Source organism: Lagenorhynchus albirostris, chromosome 20 (assembly GCF_949774975.1).
Source record: "Lagenorhynchus albirostris chromosome 20, mLagAlb1.1, whole genome shotgun sequence".
Taxonomy (NCBI): Eukaryota; Metazoa; Chordata; class Mammalia; order Artiodactyla; family Delphinidae; genus Lagenorhynchus; species Lagenorhynchus albirostris.
Window position 1 is genome coordinate 50932560 of NC_083114.1, and position 23638 is coordinate 50956197.

At 56.5% G+C, this 23638-nt stretch overlaps 1 long non-coding RNA gene across 3 annotated transcripts in view; it reads right to left on the minus strand.

Moving 5' to 3' along the window:
- LOC132510857 (uncharacterized) overlaps positions 1 to 22951 on the minus strand; it is a 50946-nt gene extending 27995 nt beyond the window's left edge. For 2 of the 3 annotated variants that reach the window (XR_009537449.1, XR_009537447.1), the window contains exon 1: positions 13398 to 13553. This is a non-coding gene — a long non-coding RNA (uncharacterized LOC132510857). Of the gene's footprint in view, positions 1 to 13397; positions 13554 to 22861 lie in introns of those variants that run through there. The other variant, XR_009537448.1, reaches the window with a different exon arrangement.
- Positions 22952 to 23638: the final 687 nt, after the last annotated feature.

A 23638-nucleotide genomic window follows, 5' to 3' on the forward strand; every position in this document is an offset into this window, starting at 1 on the left:
CATTGCAGCATGAAGGATCCTTAGTTACGCCATGCAGGCGGGATCTAGTTCCCTGACCAGGGATCAAACTCGGGCCCCCTGCATTGGGAGAGTGGAGTCTCAACCTCTGGACCACCAGGGAAGTCCCCAGGAAAGGAATTTCATTGTGGGGGGGGTCACTTGCAGGTGATTTCCTATGGGTTAATGACAGCTAAGGGGAGAGACACTGGGATTTGTCAGATGGGTTCCCTAGACGTTAGGGGACGTTTTTCCAAAAAGTTCAGGGAAACTCTGGCCCAAAAAAAGCTATAGGCCCTAGGAGTGAAAATGGGTCAAGGAAAATCATGAAGTAGGAAAAAAAATCCACAGATCAGACGATCTAATCGCAAGTGAGCTCTATGAGAAAAGAGTGCTGGTGGCTGAGGTACGAAAGAAAACACTTCTAGGGACTTGCCTGGAGGTCCAGTGATTAGGGACTTGGAGCTTTTCACCGCTGGGGCCCGGGGTTCAATCCCTGGTCGGGGAACTAGCCGCATGGCGAGGCCAAAAAAAAACACACTTCTAGGGAATTGAGGTCATATTTCAAAAAGATGAGGAGAGAAGGGAGGAAGGGAAGGAGGGAGGGCTCTTCACCAACAGTGATCCCTCAGGGGCAGACCCAGTCCTTAGGGGAGAAGACTGAACTGTGTCCATTAGAGGAAGAGGAGAGAGAAAACTGCCTTGATTGAGCACCTACCGTGTACTGGCCCACCCCCAAACTCTGTCAGTCTCACCCAAGCCCTAAAGAGCAGAGGCTTGGGTATCTTTCTCACGAGGGAGCCACGCAAGGCAGCCACAACCTCACCCCTTCCCCAGATGGCCTCCCAAGGCCATGCGGACCTGCTCCAAGCTTACCTGCTTCTCAATCAAATTCAGAAAGAAAGGAGGGCCGGGGGAGGCTAATAGGGACCTGAAGTCCGAGAGAGGAGAGGAGACCGACCGTGAGAGTGGGCAGGGAGGCTCTGAATCAACTCGTGTCAGCCCAGGGCAAGGCCATCGCCATCCTGGGACCGTGGGGATGGGAGGGGGGAGCTCACAACCCTGGCTGCACTTTCTCTCATCCCTGAGATTGGGCGAGGGACCAGAAGATGGGCAAACCAGGCCCCACTGGGGCAGAAACCAGACTTCGGGAACTAGAAACCAGCGAGTATGATGTTAATCACCAGCAAAACTCTAGAATGAATCATTAAATAAATTCGTTTATTCATGCCCTTAGTCAACAAATATTTACGGAGTGTGTCTAAGTACAAGCTACTGTGTTAGGCATTAAATTGGGGTGGACTGTTCCCTAAAGGATCTTAGCGGCTACAAGCAGGGAGAAGACGGTGTATAATTTTTGTAATGGAAATAGGTTCACATGAGAAGTATAGATAAACACTGTGGGGATTCAGAGGATACTTAGAAAAGGCAGAGTATAAGACCTGAACTTGTTTCAGGGAAGGAACAAGACATGTTCATAACAGGTTTATGTAGCAAGGTTTATAAAGGCAAAAAAATTGGAATCCAGTAATGTAGGGTCTGTTGAATAGGTGTCCTGATAATGGAATACTACACAGCCAATCAAAATAGTTTAGCTGTACGCTTATTCATATGTGAAGATATTCACAAAACATTAGTAAGTTAAAGAAGCAGATAAAAGAGTATTTAGGTATGATGGCATTTTTATGAATTTTTTGGCATACATACGTCTAGACGTTTTTAGAAACTTGTAGAAATATATACCGAAATGTTTGAGAGATTTGGAATGCTTTACAATTCTTTTTCATCTATCTGGAAATGATAATAAAATGAATACTGACTACCCTTTTTTCAAGGATAAAAAAAAAATTGTAACTTACTATTAGCAACTCAGGCCAAATAAGTCCTTTCTTCTTTGACAGGACTCTCAGATCATAGAAATACTATGGATAGGGAATTCCCTGTTCCCTGGCAATTCAGTGGTTAGGACTCCACGCTTCCACTGCAGGGGGCCCGTGTTCGATCCCTGGTCGGGGAACTAAGATTCCGCAAGCCGTGCAGCTCGGCCAAAAAGAAAATTGCTATGGATATAGAATACCTTGATTCCATTAGAACATTCGGCTTTCTGTGATCGCCTTATGGAAGACATTGAAAAAGTTAGCCTTGAAGATAGCATAGTTAGGTTGTAGCAGGTAGACAGAATTACTAAAAACAAAACAAAAAGCATAGGACTTCCCTGGTGGGCCAGTGGTTGAGAGTCTGCCTGCCGATGCAGGGGACGCGGGTTCGTGCCCCGGTCTGGGAAGATCCCACATGCCGCGGAGCGGCTGGGCCCGTGAGCCATGGCCGCTCAGCCTGCGCGTCCGGAGCCTGTGTTCCGCAGCGGGACAGGCCACAACAGTGAGAGGCCCGCGTACCGCAAAAAAAAAAAAAAAAAAGAAGAAACCAACAACAAAAAAAAAACAGAAAAAAAAAGGGAAGGAAGGAAAGATGGAACAGAGTGGGAAATCAAAGGAGAGAAAGAGAAGCAAAGGTGAACACACAGGAGAGGGACAGTCGGGAACAGGGGAACAGATCCGGGAAGTGAGCGGCTAGGAGGCTGCAGAGAAGCCAGAGAGAGACTGGCCTGGAGGTGGGCACCGGCACCAGGCAGCCCCGGAAGGGATCTTTCACCCACCAAGCGGGGTAAGAGGAACAGGTGCAGGGTCGCTGTGGGTGGGGTTTGGGGCCAAGGACTGGTGCTGGGCCTGTCACCCTCCATCAGACACTCAGTCTGCCTGAAGCCATGCCTGAGCACTCGATGTGTCAGGGAGTGCGGAGTGCTGGGAGGCTTCAGAAAATAAGGAAGCCCTCCTCCCAGCCACCCTTCTTGATCCACCCTGGAGCTGGCAGACAAAGTGTGGACACAGGAAAGCCCACGAAGAGTCAAGGAGAATGCACAGCCCACCTCAAGGAGTGATAAAGGCAGGGTGGACTCTGGAGTCAGGAAGACGCCAGTTCAAACCCAGACTTGGTGCTGCTGTGTGGCCTCCAGAAGTTCCTTAACGTCTCTGAGCCTCAGTCTCCCTCTGTGTTATGAGGATACATGAGACAGCAGATGTGCAAGCACTGGGTCACTTTTATGACCACCCTCATAAACGTGGTCACGCCTTAATTTTGAAGTGAGTAATCCCAGCCCTAAGTGAGAAGAAAAGCTGGAATGGTCAGGGTGTCTTGGAGGGAAGACACAGCCTGGGCCCTGAGCAACCTCTGTTCACTAACTAGTCCAGGTGCTGGTTTTGAACCCACTGATCAGAGAGTAGACAGTTTCCCAGCACCGGTCTCCAAGGCAAGCGGGAAATGCCATAGAGCTTGAGCCTTCACAGGCTGGAAGGGCCTGGGCCCCGGAGACCTGGGCACCTGGGTGTCTGTATGACTTCTGGGTGCTAACAAGGTCCCTGGTGAAGGCACCTGGCTGGGGCATCTGGCAGGGTCGGGGACTGACTGCGGCAGCGGCTGCCAGCTTTGCAGACAGTGGGGAATCCTTAAGGAGTGTCCAGCATTGCCCATACGCCCACAGATGGCCATGAAACGTCATAGGCTGTGGGCAGAGCTGGCAGAGGGCAAGTTCAGCCAGCCCCCAGGGGGCCTGGCTGGCGGGGTGCTCCAGGCCCGGCCTCTAGAGTGGTACTTCCTGGGCACATCACTGTGGGGTGCAGACCCCCCTCATTGGGGGCCATGTCTGACCTGGGACATCAGCTGCTATCCCAGCCTCCAGGTGGGAGGGGTCAGAGCCATCCATGAGTCACTGTGCCCACTTCCTGCCACATGGAAGCCATGGCTGAGTCACTGGCCCCCCAAAGGGGAAGACTGGCCACAAGGCCGGAAAGCTGGAGCCCGATGGTAGCAGGAGCGGTGCGGGCAGGGGGGCTGGCACTGTGGTGACACTGCTGCCCTGTCCCACAGCCGAGGTGCCTCCTGCAGAACCTGGGGTCCTCCAAGTAGCACCGACCCGCAGCCGGCAGGACTAGCTCCCTGCTGGTATTTCCACACCCCGCAACCCCCGGCAGTAATAATTGTATCATGCCCTTCAAAACAAAACAAAACAGAAAAGCCCAACTTTTTGTTTTGAAATAACTTCAGGCTTACAGAAAAGTTTCAAAAATACTACAAAAAATTACCGTATACGCTTCACCCAAATATCCCAAATGTTAACATTATACCACGTTTGTGTTACCATTTTCTTTCCCCCTCTCTCCCCATTTCTCCCCTAGGCCATTTGAGAGTAAGCTGCAGACATGATGCCTCTTTCCCCTGAAACACTTCGGCGTGTGTGTCCTAAAAACAAGGGCATGTCTTACAGGATCAACATCAATGTCAGGAAAGGGACTTTGCATCAGATGCTTTTTATGTGCCTTCTCAGATGCTCCTGGCCTACAGGGTCAGCCCTGGTGGGGGTCTCCACCTAGCCACACCTGGCGGGGGGCCAGCACCCCGAGCTCTTCCCTCCTGCCCCGCCTGGAGTGCTGAAGGACCACTCGGCATCCGTGAAGTCTGGGACGTCAACTGGCTGGAGGATGAAGCCGTGTATAAATTCCCCCTTCCTCCCGGCGTCTGTGCTCCGGTCCATTTTATTCAGTCTCTTGGAAGACATCCCAGGAGACAGCAATCAGTCACATTACGTTCTCAGGGGCAGGCTGTCACACAGGACCTTGCACTCGGAAGAGAGCCCCATGCTTGGGGTTTAGTGCTCTGCAGTCACCTTGAAATTCTTCATAATTTTATCTTTCAATCTGTGTTTTCTACAGATGGGACGGTGGAGCTTGCACGGGGGGTTGCAGCTCGGCTCTCAAGTGCTCCTGCCTCCCGCCTTCCAGGGATGGGTTCTTGGTCACGGCTCTCCCACCCCACCCCCCACCGGCGACCCCTGCCACCAGCATCCCAGCCTTACTGCTGCCCGAGCCCTTCGTCAGCATCCCCCTCAGTGGGTACTGTTCTGCTACCCATTTTACACATGAGATGACAGAGTCTCAGCAAGCTTAACTTGCCCAAGGTCCACCAGCAATTAAGGAATCTGGATTCAAACCCAGCTCTTCCTGCTTTGAAGCCCGGGCTGTCACTCAGCCATTGACTGGTTGTTTATGAGGTCTCTCCTCTGATCATCTAGAAGGAGTGTAATTGATCTCATTCTGTGCACCACGCTGGGACTGTAGATGCAAGAAAAAGCACGGGGCTTGGAGCTGGGAGTCAGGCTGCTGAGACTCACGGGAGCGATGCCGGCACTTTAGGCCACGTGGGGCCAGGACAGGCTCTCTGAGGTGGCCGAGCCGGGGCTGGGCCTGGGCCAGTGCTGCGTTCTTTCCTGAGGCCCAGCTCGCATCTCTACCAGCTGCAGAAAGCGGGTCTGAGTCATCGGAGTCCCTGTCCCTGACTCCTCACCCATACATCGTGCATTCCGGTCCCTGGATCTCGGCAAAACCCCACTAATTTCTTAGTTCTTCCCACCCTCTTCCCTGAAAGAAATCAAAATTTCAAGCTGGGGAGGAGGTCACTTGATCCAAGCTCTTCAGTCTGCAAACGGAGGACCTGGGTTTCAGACGCTTGCATCTGGGTGGAATTCCAACCCTGCACCAATGAACCTCTCAACATTCTCCTGACTGGGGCTGATAATAGTAGTAACTTACAGGAAGAATCCCCTGGACCATGAAATACAAGGGCCTTCTAGAGAGAGCTCCAGTGATTGCACCTGACACTTTGTGACACCATTACCCACTGCACAGATCTGTTAGGGAGGCGCTATTAGCTTCCCCACTTTACAGAGTAGGAAACAGAGGCTCAGAGAGGTTAAGTAACCTGTCTAAGGCACCCCAGCTAGCAAAGCAGAACCAAGGTCTACCAGACAACTGTGCAGAGTAGCCACCCTTCCCACCAAGTGCTGGCCCAGAGGAGCAGCGGGCACTGGCCGCCCGCCCGAGGCTCCCAGAGTCCAGGGCTGCAGCCATCCCACAGCGGCCAGCCTGAAGGAGCAAGGAAACCGACCCCCTCCAGATAAACAAAACACTTCCTCCCCAAAGCCTGGGCCCAGAAGGAGGAGGTGCCCTGCACAACTGTTTATAGAGACAGATGTTTGGGACGGAAAAAGAGAGACAGCCCTCCTCCATCCCCATGGAGACAGAGGAAGTTTGCAACTTGGGCAGAGGCAACTGGAATTGAAAAAGGAGAAGGCGAAAGAAGGGAGGGAACCAGATCTGACCCGCTGGAAACAGTCTGACATTTTCAGATGCTGGTGCCTAACAAAGAGGCGTTGCCATGGCAACCAGGCCTGCGGCCTGGAGGCTGCCAATCCCAGCTGGACCTAGGGCCCCAGCCAGAAGATAAATAAGCGCACGTGGGATAAATACCGCGGAAGAGCAAATAAATAAGCACGCACACGCCCAGGGGCCTCTCAGCCCAGCGGCCTCCCAGGGACCACCACAAAGTGGGGAGGCTACTCACGGCCCCCCTCCTTCTCTCCTTCCTTCCTCGCTCCTTTCATCCCTCTTTATTTTCTTCCATCCCCTCTCTCTCCATCTTTCTCTCCCTCCCTCCCTCCTTCCCTCTCTCTCTCTCTCTCTTCCCCCACCTCCTTCCTTCCTCCCTAGGTCTTCAACCTTGCTCCTGCCCCGGCCTAGGAACCACATCCCCATCTTCCTGGTGGCCGTTGGCAGATGGTTTCCAGCACAGCTGAGAGCAGAGGACTGCTTTGGCAGTAGAGTGAGGCCCCCGGGGGGCCCAGCATAGCCATGTCCTCTCTCTCTCTGGCTGGAGACCCTGGGCATTTCAGGCTGTAGTTACGGGGAAGGAGGGGGGAGAATGGGAAGAGAGCTTCGGGCTTCTCCTAAGGGATCTGGTTCCTCAGAATTCCTCTGCCTGGCTCCCCAGCCCCTTCTTCTGCACTCACTCCCCTTGTCATCTCACTGCCCCCAAAGCCGTGATGTCCACTGCGGGATCTACACTGTGGCTACCAGCAAGCTGACCTCTCCCAAGACCCTGCTGCCTCACTACACCCCCATCACCGGAATCCCAGCCTTCTCCTCCTCCAGCCCCTCTCCTCCTTGCCTCTCTCCAGGGGAGAGGGGAGGGGGCGGATGGGGGAATGTCTGATGAACTCTGGCCGAGGTGACGGGAATCCCTGAGGCCAGAAGGTTCTGTGGGAAAGAGCTAGAAGGGAGAGCTGAGCTGCAGTGGTCCTGGGGTCAGGGCCTGCCAGTCCAAAGGAGGGGCCCGTACCTTCCTGCCCTCAACCTCAGAAACCTCCCTTGATGTCCCATGATGGGAAGGCAGGCCACAGCTGGACCACATGTTTATCCAGCCTGGCCCGCCCAGGAATGCGCCCCAATTCCCAGGCTGACGATGGGACTGGAAGGTGTCATGGTAATCATCCCCCTTTGATACATGGGGAGATTAACACTTGGCAATAAGGACTGGGCTGGAGGCCGAGTAGAGGCCTTGGCCAGTGGGGACGTGTCCACAGCTGGTGGGGAGGGGAGGACAGCTGTTGCAGGCTGTGTTACGCACAGGTGGCTCAGATGGGAGGCTGAGGAGGGGCGACGGGTGACTACGGAATGGGATCCGTTGTTCCTGGGTCTAGCCCTGAGAAGGAAGCCCAGAATCGAGTCACAGAGAATGCCACCATACGGAAGGACAGGGGCCTCTGGGAGGACAGAGGCTGTTCGGAGCCTCCCCCAGCTGCCGAGCAAGCCTGGTGCCAAAGGTGAAAGGCAGGCTGGGCTCCCTGATGTCTCGAGAAGCCTGACCACACCTTCTAGAAGCCTAGCTTCAGGACAAGAGGCCCAGGACTAGGCCCCTGCTGCCCGGTCACCCAGGAAGCAGTCTGCAGGCTCAATTCCTCCTCTGTCCCAGCTAGCTGGGTGACCCTTGACAGGTTACTTAACCTCTCTGGGCTTCAGTTACCTTGTCTATAAAATGGAGATAATAAAAAAAAAATGGAGATAATAGCTATGCCTCACTCAGATGTTGTGAAGATCAAAAGAGACAATATGTAGGAAGCACGCTTAATTGTCAAACACTCGTTGAGCACCTACTGTGTGCCAGGCTCAGTGCTGGGCTGTCTATTAGGAAAGAAGTAGCGCAGGGCATTGTGGGTATGTCCAACCGGATGTTCCCACCTGGTCAGGGAAGGGATGTGTGAGCTGTGGCCTGAGGAGGATTTAGCCAAGGGGGCAGCCTAGAACAGGGGGGCAGCAAACTCTAGCCCACAGGCCAAATCCAACTTGCCACCTGTTTTGGTTCAGCCCATGAACAAAGAATGTTTCTACATTTTTAAACAGTTGAAAAACAAACCAAAAGAATACTATTTCATGACATGTGAAAATTATATGAAATTCAAATTTCAATGTCCAGTACAGTTTCATTAGAACACAGCCACACGCATTGGTTTGTTAATTCTCTGTGTCTGCTTTTCACGCTACAATGGCAGAGACGCAAATAAGGACCACCTGGCCCTTTTCAGAAAAAGTTTGCTGACCCCTGGCCTCGGGGAAAACATGTTCAAAGGCCAGGGGGTGAGAGAGAGAAGAACTTTCTGGGCCCCGGGAGAAGCCCACTGGGGATGGAGTGGAGCGATGGAGAGATTGCAGGTTGGCAGTAGGAGGAGGGAGGCCACAGAGATGACCCACCCACCGTATCCCACCCAGGAGAGGACAAGAGCTGAGGGTGGGTAGGCTCTGCTCAGCTGCCACCAGCCAGGTGCCAACCTGCACCAGCCTGCTGGGGAGGGGTGGGGGGGGGAAGAGGGAGGGGGAGAGAGCTCCCTAGTCCTATCGCCAGGAAGCAAGGAGCTGCCCATGGGGCCATGGGAAGGCTTGGAAATCAGAACATTCCCTATCCTTCCCAAGGAAACTGGGAGAACTCTCTCCTTCTGTGGAGCTCGACTATGCCTTCCTCTCTCAGGAGGCCAAGACTGGGCTCAGGGCTCAGGGCTCAGGGAGGGAGGGATGGGGAGGGTATCAGAAGCTGCTGTTCTTATTCCAGGGGGGCCCAGTAAGGCCCGGGGGGGTATTCCCTCTACCTCTCTCCACTCCTGCTCAGCCAGAGCTGGAGGGATCCTGACACAGCAGATGGAGGGCTGTCCCAGGGGCCTGGTGTGGGCCCACATCTGGCCAGGGGATGCCAAGGTCACATGGCCTTCGGATGAGGGCAGAAAGGCATGAATGTTCAAGGATCCCCTTAGGAGGCTGGGACCATGGGGGACTCTCAGGGTACCCTGGGTATCTATGGGGCAAACCATCTAGCTGGGGGAGAGTGCTGCCTTCTGCCACCCCAATGCACTTGGGGGCTGCAAGATTGGGCTTAGGCGGGAAGAGTGGTACAAGCCCACGAGGTTGGGTGGAGGTGCTTCTCCTTTGCGTGGCGTTGGGAGCTGGCCTTTCATTGGAGTGCGCGGGAGAGATGGATTCCTCCTGGGGTCTCCCCTCACCCCACACAGACCTGCAAACCAGGGGTGGCAGGGGTCAGGCCTCCTCAAGAAGCCACCTTTGTACATTTGTCTCTGAGCTCCCTTCCAGAGGTGGGGCCCCTGGGTAGCTGCCTGAGGACTAGACCCCAGGCCACCTCCTCCCCTGAGTATCTGGGACCAGTTAGAGTGACTCTATCAAGCCCTGACCCTCAGTAGTCTCAGTCGTCTTTGCTGCAGGCAAAGGGACTGGGGTGGGGGTGAGTCGTGGGAAATGCAGGTCCATTCCTGCGACAGGGCTGCAGGAGAGCAGAGTCCTCTGGTTAGACGGGGAGAGCTGGCTGGAGGCAGGGATTCCTGCTGCTCGGGCTGAGCCTGCCTCCGGGCCTGACTTCAGAGGCTCCCTTCTCCTCCGGCCTCCTCAGCAGCACAGCTGCAAGGAGCGGAACCTGCGACCTCAGCCCTCCTGGCCTCGCCCCACCCCCACCCCGCCCCGTCCCGGGCAGCAAGCCCTCCCCAGGCGCTGGGAGGCCTCCATCGGCAGGGCCGAGGCTCCAGGCCAGGTCTCCCGCCCTCTCCTCTGCGCCGTACCCAGTGGGCTCCATCACCCGGGGGAGCCCCACCTCCCGCCATCCTTGGCCGGGGAACCGGAACACTCAAGTCCCTAGATGTTGCCTCACTCTTCACAGCACCTCCCAGCCAAGGTCCCCGCCCTGGCCCTTTCCCACTCCTCCCTCCCTCTCTCCGAACTTCCTAAAGCCCCTCCCCTGCCTGCCTGCAAGTCACCTGACTGGGTCGCTGGAGCCCAGCCCCACCCAGATTCCCCACCCAACTCTCCCAGCTCTGGAAACGCCCGAGAGCCGCCCCAGTGCTGCGAGCCCCCATCCAGTTCCAGCTGCACGCTCGCCCTCCAAGAACGTGCATACACCCACACAGGTGCACGCACACACGTGTGCATAACGCACGCACGGTGTGCACAGGAGTGCACACGCGCCCACCTGTGCACATGCAATGCACGGTCATGGGTGCAACATACACACATAGACACGTGCGCACGTTCACGTGTGCCTGCACATGCGCGCGCGCACGTGCACACACACGCGCACTCTTGCACCATCCAGTTGGTTTCACGCCCCATGCTCCTTCCTCCCAGGCTCCTGCAATGCTCCTTGCATCTCGAATCCCCTCCAGGGGCCTGCACTTGTGACTTGGGGTCAACGTTAGCTCCCCAAGGCTCTTTCCAAAACAGCACCCGCCTCACCCCTCAGGACAGTGGCACTCTCCTGCTCCCAGGAACTGGCATCTTAGGCTACAATCCATTTTGTAGAACAGAGAACAAGCTGAGATGACAAAAAACAAAAGCCAATCCCCTGTCCCTGTCCAATACTGGTGAATGACTGGGGGGAGGGGGAGATCCCTGCCCACAAGGCTCAGCTTCACTGGCAAAGGGACTTTCCTTAGAAGGAGCAGAGGCATCTTGTATCAGCTCTTAACGATTTGGGAAGGGAAGCTGAATAGCTCTTTACTGTAATTCGAACAACTAAATTATTCATCGAGAGCGGCTGACAGAGATTGGACAGTGACCAGAGAGCCAGGAGACCCTGGCCCAGCCCCGTGACCCAAGCCCGTGCCCAGCCGACTCCCTGCTCCTGAGGGGCTAGTGAGAGGGGTCTGGGAAGACGGTGGCCCCAGGGGTCCCGCACCAATTCCATCTGGGAGGTGGGGAGGGGGGTGGGAGGAGACTGAATCGAAGGGCCCTGGCCATGTGGGGAGCCACAGGGCCCCTGGCCCCTCAGGGACTTGTCTTAACGGAGGGGTCTCACCTGCTCTGACCAGACGGACCCCAGGCCACAGCAGGCTGGCACTGTCCTGAGAGGCCAAGTGCACAGGGGCCTGGCTCCCCTATGCCATCCCCTTCCTCAGCCTGGAACCTTCCCTGCTGCCCCCAGAGGTTTGGGTTGGAGGGGGCATGCCACAGAGTCCTGCCCAAAGCTGAGGCCTGGCCTCCTCCTCCCACAGGAGGCTCAGGATGGGGGGACAGGGAACAGGTGGCCATGAGATCCCATCCCTCAGATTCAAAACACAGCCCAGCTCGTCATCATCCGGGCTCTGGGCACAAGGAGGAAGAGTGGGCGAGAAAGGCCCCCCCACCACGGTCTCCTGCCCGGCTTGGTTGGGCCTCCCCAGACACCCACTCAGCCTGTGGCCCTGTACTCTGATGGGGAGGGAGGCAGGGACAGAGAGCTCGGAATGAAGTCCTCAAGCAATTGGTTGGGGGCCCAGCTCTGTCAGTCCCAGCGGAGGGAGTGACTGGAGGAGCGGGGGTGGGGGGGGGAGGATGGAGTGTCCCGTAACATCCTCTCAGGTCTGCGAGCAGGAGTCTCCTTTCCCCACAAGCTTGGGGGCGGGGGAGGCTTTCTCTCTTTCTCTGCTCATCTTCCCTCCCGCCCACGACACCCGGACCTGGCAGGTGCTCTGTAAACACGAATGGAACTTATGAACGTACGAACGATGCAAACGGGGGCCGAAGGATGGAAGGCGATCAATGCGTGAGTGCGCATGCGTGGGGCCACAGCCTCGGCGAGGGAGGCGAGGCAGCAGAACTGGAGGGGAGAGTCGGGAGAGGACAAGAGGAAAGTAAGGGAGGAGAAAAACAAGGGGGAGCCTCGTGGTGGCAGAGAACGTGCTGAGACGGGAGGTTAAAGTCAGTGTCCCCGGAGGGGGGACAGGGAGGGGCGGAGGGGGCAGAGGAAGAGGGCGCAGCCTTTTGGAAAGTGGAGCCCTGGGGGCAGCACGTGCTGACTCACCCGCCTGCCTTCAATTTTCCCTGTTTCCTGGGGATTCTCATTTTATTTTCGGGAAAGCTGCCTGCTCCGTGACTAATTTGTTCTTAAACAAACCAAACCCAGGCGGTGGGGAGGCTGGGCGGGGCCTGAGTCACTCTCCGCCCAGGGGGACCACACCTCAGCTCTGGGCCTGGCTTCCCCCCAGCTCCTAGGGGCCCCTCAGCCCTGGCCTGAAGGTGGCTCCGATGCTCCCTGGTGGGGACACCCTGGGTTTCTAGGGATCCCAGGCTGCTGAGTGAGCACCCTGACTGTCCACTGCCCAGAACAGTGCCCAGCACAGAGCCGACGCTCAGTTTATGTTTGTTGACTAACTGACTGACTCTTTGGTTCCTCGTTCTTCTCTCTCATCAACTCCTCCTTGAACCCTTCCTCTCCCCTGAAGCCCTTCAGTTTGGTGACACAGGTTTTTACTAAGAGTTACCCTTCACCAGAACCATACCCTAAGCTAGACACACAATAAATTCCTTCAGTCTGAATCTACATATCCTTGTCTGGGCCCTTGGGATGTGCTTCTAGCTGCCTTGCCATTTAGGGTGGCTCAGGGGTGTCCATCTGGCAGCAGAGCCAAGTCAGGGGGCAGCCTGCAACCCAGGCATTCTGCTAGGCAGGGGGGAGATGCTGCCCCCTCAGGTTTACAGAAGAGGGCACTGAGGCTTAGGGAGGCCCGAGGTCACTAAGCCAGGAAGCAGCAGATGCAAGATTTGAACCCAGACCTCAGAGCATCTCCCAGTATACCAGCCTGTCATCTGCTACCCTCCACTGAAGTGGGATCCAGAGCCCCAAAGACACCTCAGCCTTGGGCCTGGTGGGGCAGGATGATATAGATCCCAATGGGAGGATCAGGGTGAGAGTGGGGGTGTTTTCTCCAACTCCAGGTCCAGCCCAGATGCAGCCACTAGAATAAGCCCAGGTCTCGGAAGGCGGGGCATGTGCAAGACAAGCCATTGGCATATGGAAAGAAACACAACCTCTCTATTTCTACTCTTTATCTCATCCTTTGAAACGTTCAACTTTTGTGGGTACATGATATATAAACCCAGTAATAGGGTGCCTATGCTTTACAGATAAATCCACAAACTGGAACATTTTCCCGAAGGGGAGAAACAGCCCCCCACCCCCGTCGGCTGCACCCGGGGACTCACGCATAGTAGGTGGCCAATAAACATTCTGTGCCTGAAGGTGTGCCAAGCGGTTCTGGTTGGGAGGCAGCGGGTAGGGGGTTCTTACTGCGTCGGGAGACCGGCCCAGCCGGGCCATCACGGGGCCCGGGCCCACCTGCAACATCGCGGGACGCGGCTACGGCCGGCCCCGCCCCCTGCCGGCGCGGCACCACCCCCCTCGGCGCGGCCGCAAGTTTACCCGGAAAGGAGGCGGGCTCGCCTCTCAGCAGCTGAGATACCGCCCCACGGCTTCCCCGGCGGGTCCCCCTCCGCCTCCCTCCCGCCCGCCCGGCGGCGCGCCGGATCCACCGGGGCTGACCCACGCCCCGGGCGGCCCTGCGGGGGCGGCAGCCCGCGGGCGCCGCGGTGCCCAGCCCGGCCCTCGGGCGAGGCGGCCCAGGGCTGCAGTCACCGAGCAGCTCCTCGCCAGCGAGCACGTTTCCAGGAAGCACACGCGGAGCCGGCTCGAGTTCCCGACAGCCGGCCGGGCGCGGGTGCGCAGAGAGACTACGTCTACACCAGCGATCAATGCGCGCCCGGCTCGCCTCCCGCCGCGCGCAGCTGCAAGGGTGCCTCCCATACTCCTTTCTTGGTGGGCAGGTCTTCTCGCCTCCTTGCCTGTCTTTAAAATGAGAGTGTCAGTCAGCCCCACCCCAGAGCCGTGTGAGCATCAGCGGTGCAAGGGCCCAGGACCGTGCCGGCGGAGCCCTCAGAAATCGCCGCTTTTATTGCTACAGAACAAATCCGAGCGCAGGCCTCGCGGGCCAGGTCCGCTGACCTGCAGTTGAACCAGCCGGCTCCTCCCCCTGCACTAGAACTATTCTCTCCCCCCCCCTCGCTTTTTTTAAGGGGTTCGAGTGATCAGCAAATTATTCCCTTGGAAAAAAACTCCTTAAAAGAAGGCGAGCAGGGATTGCTCTAGTCAAGGGTTGGGGGCCTCCGAGTTGCCTTCCTAACGCGGAGGCTCGCGGTTCTGGAAGGCTAGGAATGACGGGGTGCGGGGCAAGGAGGCCCAGGTGCCCTCGGATCAGCTCAGCTCGGGCTGCGGGAAGTGCCCGAGACGGGCTTCAGCTCAGCTCACCGGCCCCCACTCCTGATTTGAGAGGCTGGTGGGGAGCGGGAGAGAAGGAGGGAGAGGAGGAAGGTGGGGTGGAAGACCTTTGCGAAGGCGCAGGGATGGCACCCACGCTGCTGGGGAGGTCTGACAGGGGAACAGAGGAGGGGGCTGCAGGGCCTTTCCCCCCGACCCGCCCCCCCGGGCTAACTTTGGGACTTCAAGCACGAAGGAGCAAGGGGCAGGGGGCGGGGCTCCTGCTCTTACCAGGCCACCTGTGTCAGCCCCTGGTTTCCCACAAGACAGAAAGTGGGGTTCTCATGGGGCCAGGCAGCAAAGTCTGAGTAAGATCCCTAAGGCTGCTCAGCCCTGCACAGGGTCCCCCCTCCCCCTTCCCCCCCCCCCCAGGTGGCTCTCTGCTCACCTGGATGGGGAAAGAGGCCTAGATCTGGGAGGAAACCTGGATCTGAGCCCCCAACCGTCTTAGCCCCCACCAGGCTCAGGGTCCTGCTTCACAGGGATGGCAGTGTGGAGGGGAGACCCCCCGGTATCCTCAGCAGGATCAGGAGCCTGGGGCTGGGGAGGTTTGGGGGTGTTTGCGATGGCATAGTAAGAAGTGTTGCTGTGAATTCACCTCAGGGTGTCTGGAAGTGGCAGACTGAGGACTTGAGTCCCTTGATGTTAGTTGCAGGCAGGGTTCCTTTGAAGGGGACCCTGGTCTCAGGCCAGGCATGTGGGCAGGCTTTTCGAGGCGCTGTCCTGCTCCAAGGTCCAAGCAGGGTTACCCTCCTGCCCTAAGCCTTCCTGTCTTCTTCATCCTGCCTGGAGTGCATCCATTCATGCATTCATTCAGATTCACGCATGCATTCATTCATTCATCCATTCATGCCTGCATGCATGCATTCATTCACAGATTCACTTCACACATTCATTCACCCATCCATTCATGCAGTCATTCAGTCCCTCACCCCACCTTTGCTGAGTGCCCCTGGTGGGTGAGACACAGGCTAAACCTGGAGATTCCATGAAGGAGCTCCGACTGGCGGGGGGAGCTCCCCTTTCGAGCCTGGGCGGCCAGGAGCACAGGGGAGAAGCCCCTAAGCCCAAGTTTGGCACCAAAAATAAATTCTTTGAATGGAAATTTGTATTGAGATCAATGTAGACTCGCAGGCAGTTGTAAGCAGTAACAGAAAGATCTCTTTGCTCAGTTCCCCCAATGGTAACACTTTTCAAAGCTCCGTATAATATCACACCCAGCACACTGGCCTTCATGCAATTTGTCCATCTTGGGTGTGGGTCTGGTTGATATAATCCTATCACCTGTGTCTGCCACCAGTCGAGATGCTGAGTAGTGTCACCACCGTGTCACCACCGCAAGGACCCCATGCATGACCCTGTGCACGACTCGGCATCCCCCAGCCCCAAGTCCCTGGCCAGATGTGGATTCTGAGCAGCAAGTAGGAGGCGTTACTCTCACCCTCCCCTCCCCCAGCCCTTGCCGGCTGTGTTTGGTGCCTCAACCTCCCCTCGAGGGCAGTGTGTCGGGTGTCTCCCATCCCTGGCCTGGCACAGTACCTGGCCTGCACTAAGTATTTGTGGGAGGAGGGGGCTGTATCCAAATCAGTGACCCGGAGGACAGGCTTGCCCTGAGGAGGGTGTATAGTATTCTACGGTTTGTGGGGGAAGGAAGTGTGTGTGTGTGTGTGTGTGTGTGGTGTGTGTGTGTGTGTGTGTGTGTGTGTGTGTGTGTGTTTGTATATGCATGAAACATTCAAAACCAACTGTTTGCTTCTGGGAGGGGCAGTAGGTGGCGGGGGAATGGGGGGGGATGTATTCATTTCTTTTGTCTGCTGTAACAAATTAGCGGCTTCAAACAATATAAATTTATTATCTTACAGTTCTGGAGGCCAGAAGTCTAAGCTGAGTCCATAGGGCTGTGCTCCTCCTAGAGGCCCTAGGGGAGAACCTGTTTCCTTGCATTTTCCGGCTTTCAGAGGCTGCCTATATTTCTTGGCTCACGGCCCCTTTGTTATAGACTGAATGTTTGTGTCCCCCCAAAAATTCATATGTTGAAGCCCTAACCTCCAATGTGATGGTATCTGGAGGTGGGGTCTTTGGGAAGTGATCAGGGTTACATGAAGTCATGAGGGTGGGCAGTCTTTATGATGGCAGCCCGAGCTAAGACACTCCTTCACCATCTTCAAAGCCATTAGACGGCGTCTTCTCATCTCTCCCTGACCTCGTGCCTCCCACTTATAAGGACCCTTGTGATTACATTTACATCCACCCAGATGATCCAGGATCACCTTCCATCCCAAGGTCCTTAAACTTTTTTTAAAAAAATAAATCTATTGGGCTTCCCTGGTGGCACAGTGGTTGAGAGTCCGCCTGCCGATGCAGGGGACACGGGTTCGTGCCCCGGTCCGGGAAGATCCCACATGCCGCGGAGCGTCTGGGCCCGTGAGCCATGGCCGCTGAGCCTGCGTGTCCGGAGCCTGTGCTCCGCAACGGGAGAGGCCGCAACAGTGAGAGGCCCGCGTACCACAAAAAAAGAGGAAAAAAAATCTACTTATTTATTTTTGGCTGCGCTGGGTCTTTGTTGCTGCGCTCGGGCTTTCTCTAGTTGCAGTGAGCGGGGGCTACTCTTTGTTGCAGTGCGCAGGCTTCTCATTGCGGTGGCTTCTCTTGTTGCGGAGCACGGGCTGTAGGCACGTGGGCTTCAGTGGCTGTGGCTCATGGGCTCTAGACCGCAGGCTCAGTAGTTGTGGCGCACGGGCTTAGGTGCTCCGCGGCATGTGGGATCTTCCCAGCCCAGGGCTCGAACCCGTGTCCCTTGCGTTGGCAGGCGGATGCTTAACCACTGCGCCACCAGGGAAGCCCCCAAGGTCCTTAAACTTAATCACACCTGCGAAGTCCCTTTTGCTCACTAAGGTAACATAGTCACAGGTGTCTGGGACTCGGTGTGGACATTATTCAGCCAACCCTTTTCACATCCGAATTGTGAACCATACGAATAGATGACCTATTCAAAATACAATGTCAACTAAACAAACAAAGGAGACCCAAGGTGAGGCGAGGTGCCCAGGACGCGGGGAGAAAGCTCTGCGATCGACCCCTTCCTGGGCCTCGGTCTCTCCTCTGAGTGAGGGGATGAGGCAGCATGAATCTGGGACCAGTGGGACCGTGAGGGCTGATTCCACCTCCCAGAGCCTCAGCCTTCTTCCTGTTCAGTGGGGATGGTGACATTTCCTTTCCTCCTAGGGCTGTTGTGAGGATTAAAACACTGAGTACAAATCATCCCAAATGCACCCCAAAATGGTAACCGGTGGTCATGGGAAAGCTAGTAACAGCCACCTGCCGGCTTTGTGTTCGGAGTGACCTGCCGTATTCCCCCCAGCAGAGAGAAAGCAGTGCCCCGCCCATGTCCCACGCTTCTGCAAAGGCTCCTCATGGCCCCCTCCCCCTGTGGCACCTGGCAGTCCCCTCCCCCTACTGAGACCCGGCTCCCTGGGGCAGCATCCCAGCCACACCTGGCACCTCATCCCTACTCCCAGTCATGGAGGTGGCATGGGAGGCTCAGGAACTGACAGCATATGACCCTGGAGTCAGGCGGAACTGGCTTGGAACCCAGTTCTGTCCCCAGACTGGCCATCCACTGCCTTTGTCTGCCCAGTGCCCCTTCCCCTTCTTTCGGTAAAAGGCCCCCAGTAGGCATTTCTCCACCATTCTTGGTCTTTGCGGCTCATTGATGGGGCTGACCTCCCCCATCCCCTGGAGTGGGGAGTGACCCAGGATGGCCCCGTCAGAACATGCACACCCTTGCTGGTCCCAGCATGGGGACAAGACCCAAGCAGCCCCACGGCCAGTCTGGACTTTACCCAGAGCTGCTGCAGCCATTTTTGTCACCGCTAGTGAGAGCCTGCCCGTGAGTGAAGCCAGCAGAATGGAGAGATGGAGAGAGACAGGGTTTAGGTGACACCACTGGCGAATCTGGATCCAGTGGTGCCTGAAGCCCAGCTCTCATCCTGTGCATGTTTCTCGAGGGAACCAATAACACAACCCCCTTCTAACCGCTTAAGCCAGTGTAAGTTGGCTTCACACAGTCCTAAGCTGTTAGTTAAATGACCCTGGGCGTTTCGCGTATATTCTGTGCCTCAGGACATACAGTCAATGACAAAATAATACATGCTCGTATGGTTGTTGTGATACTTATATAAGATAATGAATTAAGTTACCTAATTAGGCACATAGTAAGCTCGGTTGTTATATGATACGAGAGTTATTACTTTGTAGGAGTTGGGTTAGAGCTGCGTTAATCAAAAGAATAAGCATGACACAAATGAGACCGTGCCATCTCACCAGGGAGAAAAGCCTCATTATTAAGAAACCAGCCATACTGGCCTGAAATCAGAACACCTGTGTTGGGAGGCGGACACCCTCTCCCTCTCCAGAGCCAGCAAGACTCTGGCAGGAGAAAACCCCCAACAGCATCTGTGGACACACGCTAAGGTGACCCCAGAGCATCACATTTGTGTATAGTCTCCTCTTTGTGAGTGTGCGCAAAACCCAGGACTAGTTTCCCACCAACAGAATACGGTAAAGGGGATAGGATCTCGCTCCTGCGATTACCGTATATTATTTAAGACACCATCTTACAGCCTGGAGCTAGAGCCTCGGTTCTTCTTCCCGGGAGCTTCTCCATGGGGTAGTTTGAGCATCCTCATGGAATGGTGACTGGCTTCCCCAAGAGCAAGTGAGCCAAAAGACCACGATGGAAGAGGCTACGCTTTACAACCTTGCTCTGGAAATCACACGCTTCCACTTTGTTGTATTCTATCGGTCACATAGATTGGCCTGACTCAGTGTGGGAGTGGCTACTGGGGGTGTGAATACCAGGAAACGGTATCACTGGGGCCATCTTGGAGACTGGCCACCATACGAGGGATGGCAGTAGGGACAGGGGCTGGTGGGGGCTTGGAGAGGGCTATGGAAGGAAGACCCAGGCACTTGAAAAGCTAGAGCACATCCCAATGCCCTGAAGTGTGAGGCCACCCCCGGCTCCTTCCTGAAGCAGTTCAGGGAATGAGCTGATTCAGGGAAGAAAATCACAGCTCCCAGTCTTGCTTCTCCGAATAGGGACGTGGACCCCGCCAGGGAACTGGAGCCCTGCCAGGGGAGGGGCAAGGGGGGGTACCCCATCCGGGCCACCCCTCTTTGCTGCGTGGTCCTGGCTGGTAACACCCTTCTCTGAGCTTCTGTCTCACCACTCTCCGTGCAGGTCAGCTTATCTCTCCCTCCGTGTAGAGACAGGGGAACTGGGGAGGGGAGAGGGGGGTTAACATCTATTGCGTGCTGCCGTGGGTGGCCCTCTACAGCGCTCTCCCATTTAACCCTGAATGACTCCCATGCTGGGTGCCCTCCAGCCGCATGATCCAGTGAGGAAACTGAGGCTCAGAGGTCCCTAGGTGAGTGGGGTGGAGACTGGGGAAGATTCCGCCCTGATGTCCTCAGGTGGTCGGATCAAGGCTCCTGCACCCAGGGCCCCCTCCCTGGATGGAGCTGGGACTCAAGGGAGGAAAGAGGGAAGGAAATGGTCTGGGGAGGTCAGTGCCTGGAAGGGGGTGTGGGGCTGAGGCTGGGAGAGGGTTGGAAGCCCTGCCCAAGGCAATCCGAGACCCAGGCTCTGACACTGCTGGCCAGCCTTCCCCGCATTGATCTGGGGAGTTCAGGCTCACATCTCTGGCTGCACAGTCTTCCTGGAGCCATCCTGCTGTCTTCTTTGGGGCCAGCCCAACCTGGCTGCAGCAGGGAGGCCCCTGGTGGAAGGAGGAGGGCGGCCAGCACACTTACAGCCAGCTGGATGTTCAGATCTCCTCTGCCCACTAGAAGGCCCTGGGCTCAAGGTCCTGGAAAAGATCTGCCTACTTCAAGGAGAGGGCCCAGCAGGAGCACTGAGGCCAGATTTGAGCAGGGAAGAAAGCTTGTGGGCCTGGAATCCCAGGGCAGAGAACAGGATAATCTCCTGGTCACGTAGGTCAGGTAGACCTAAGGTGCCCCACAAGAGGATTCCTGAAGGCTGGCTGGGGAGCCCTGAGGAATGATATAGGAGAGGGCGCAGAAGTGAGGAAAAGCTGAGGTGTCCCCTACAGAACCCGGGAGGGCCACTTCTGCCACACCCTCTGGGCTCACTGCCCGGGCTGAGTCCCACCGAGCCCCACCGAGTGCCACCCATGCATCCTCACCACAGCCCCATGGGCAGGGTTATTCCCACTCCCTGTGGACCGGCCGTGAGAGGTAAAGTTGCCACTTCACTCCCTCCCCACAGAGTTGCAGGTTCCGAATCTAGTATGAAGGCTGACCTCTGGAGGACTTTGCTCACTGCTTCCCGTGTATGACCTCATCCACCATGAGAACTAAGAGGCTGGAACTGGTACAGATCCCATGTCATGGATGGAACGTCCAGAGGCGTCCTGTCATGTGCCCAGGTCCCCACTGCCACTTGGTGCCAGGATTAACATCCAGGCGTCCCACAGGAGCCAAAAGGTGGGAGCAACCCGAGCACCCACAGACGCACGAATAGATAAACAAAACGTACCCCATCCACACGGGGCACCCTTAGTCCAGTGGAATCTTAAAAGAGGAAGGAAATTCTGATTCATGCGACGACATGGATGACCTTGAAGACATTATGATCAGTGAAGTAAGCCAACAAAAGGACAACTACTGTAGGATTCTACTTAATACGGGGTATTTAGAATAATCAACTCCACAGAGACAGAAGGTAGACTGGAGGTTGCCGGGGGCCCGTGGGGAGGGAGGACGGGGACGTAGTGTCGATGGGTAGAGTTTCAGCTGCGCAAGAGAAAGGGCTCTGGAGATGGATGGTGGTGATGGCGGCACAACAACATGAATGTGCTTTATGCTCCTGGACACGTAAAAGTGGTTAAAATGGCAAATCTTACGTTATGTATATTTTACCACAATAAAAAATATTAAACGAAAACAAATAAACCCCAGGCATCGATCTCGGTGTCCATGCCGCAACAACCAGACCGCACGAAACTGGCTGCCGCGTCCAAACCTTTGCTCCTCCCTGACTTCACGGTCCCAGGGCAGCGGGAGGAGGACGCCAACACCCTGGGACACAGGATCCCACAATCCGGGAGTCCTGAAGATGTTCTGGAACAAACTCCGAGGGCAGCTGTCCCTCGGGGCCGACTGGTAGCGGACTAGGCAGCCAGACGTCAACCGCCCCTCCCCTCGACGGACGCAGATCCTGAGTCTAATATACGAAGGCTGACCTCTGGGAAGACGGTGCACATTGCACCCCTCGGGGCATCCCCACAGAGGAGACAGGCCACGCCCACGCCCTTCACACTCACCTACACACCCTGGGATACTCAGACGGACGTAGGCCTCTGATCCCTGGTTTCAATGCAGCGCACACACAGAGGTACCCTCCCCCAGGTCCCTTGAGCTTTCAGAACAGCACAGGGGAAAGGGGATCCTTGCCCCACAGGAGCCCAGCTTCCCCCATACCATCCTGCCCATCTCAACTACTGCCCCAAATAAGAGATCGAGTGACCCCAAACATGGGCGCCATGGTACCAGGCTCAAGGCAGGCCAGGGCCAAGACCTGTACAGAGACCGCCTAGAAACAGGAGGCCAAAGAATGCAGTGGGCAGCTTGGCAGAAAGACAGACAGAGCTGCCGGGCTTCCAGTAACACGCTGGCCCTGCCCTGACCTCGCCCACCAGCCCAGAGGCTCAGCCAATGGATGCCCGGTCCTGGGCGCCAGCTCCCAGCTGCGCCCGGCCCAGCACAGCTGCTGCAGCGCCCTCCTGGTCACCACCCCCTGTCCCCCGGTGACAACAGGACAGGAACTGGATCCCTGTCCTCTCAGCGTTCCAGCCATGCCGGGAAGGGGGTATCTTTAGCTTTCCTTCCTGGAAGCCCACTGGCTCCCGTCCCACCATGGCCCAGCAGCATCGCCTCCAAGCCCAGGCCACCTCCCCTTCCAGCACCAATTCCCTAGAGGAGGAGCAAGTACCCCAGAAAGGTCTGCTTGGCTGTCTCATCCCCCACCCGGCTCAGGACCCCGTGCCCAGCCTGACCTGAGTCTGCTGACCCCAGTCCTTCTCTCGGCCCATCGTGAAGCTGCTGCACTGCACGGGGGGCGTTGGCCCAAACACGCACCCCCACCACCATCTAATTAGAGGACCTTAAATAGCATTCAGGTGAGAGGGGATGGGAGTGGCCTGCGGTCACTACAAACAGGGGCAGGACAAGGCCCGGGGTTGCTCCCAACAGCGCCACTCTGTCTTCCTGGCAGCAGGGTCTGAATCACAACCTGAACAGCTGTCCATGAAGTGACCTGGGGAGGGGCTCCTACCTGCACACCTCCTGATGCAGGGCTGGGCAAAGTCGGGGTGCGGCTTTGAGAAAGTCAGAGTCTGGAAAACAAAGGACAGGGAGGGACACGTTTGCCAGGGCCACGGGGCTGCTGGGAGCAGCCAGAGGAGAAACGCTGGAGTCTCTAGAGGGAAGAAACAGTACCCTGCAGGAAGAGGGCCTGGGGCTGGACAGGTGATAAGGAGCTGAGTCAGCCACAGGGCGGAGAGGACTGGCCCATTCTCGAGCTGCAGGGCGGCCCTGGGGCCTGGAAATGGGCTGAGGGTGCAGTGAGCCCCTGGCCCAGGAATGAAACCAGGCAGGTCAGGCCTGGCCTCACTTGCAGGCCCAGAGAAGACACTCCAGCCTGGATCCCTGGATCGTTAAACCAAGACCATGTTTGGTCCACTCTCGTGTGGTGTGCTGAGACTGCAATGGAGGGAAGATTGAGAAAGTCATTCTGTCTGTGTCCCTCTCCCAGGGGCTTGTAGTTTGTGTGGGAAGGGAAGGCAGAGGGAGCAAAAGTAAAAAGAGAAACAGCGAGCGCCCAGTTAGCTGCGATGCAGGCAGAGAGCAAGAAATGTCAGAAAAAAGGAGTAAAGCAAAATGCCTCCAAGCAAAGGTGAGGGAGTTTGCAGCTGGTTGAGGAGAAGCTCAGGAAGCCTTCAGGAAGGAGGTGGCACTAGAAGGAGGCCTGACAGGGTGAATGCAGAGCGATGGATGGCAGACATGGGGTCAGGGGGCACAGTGCATGGGACAGCATAAAAGGATGGGAGGT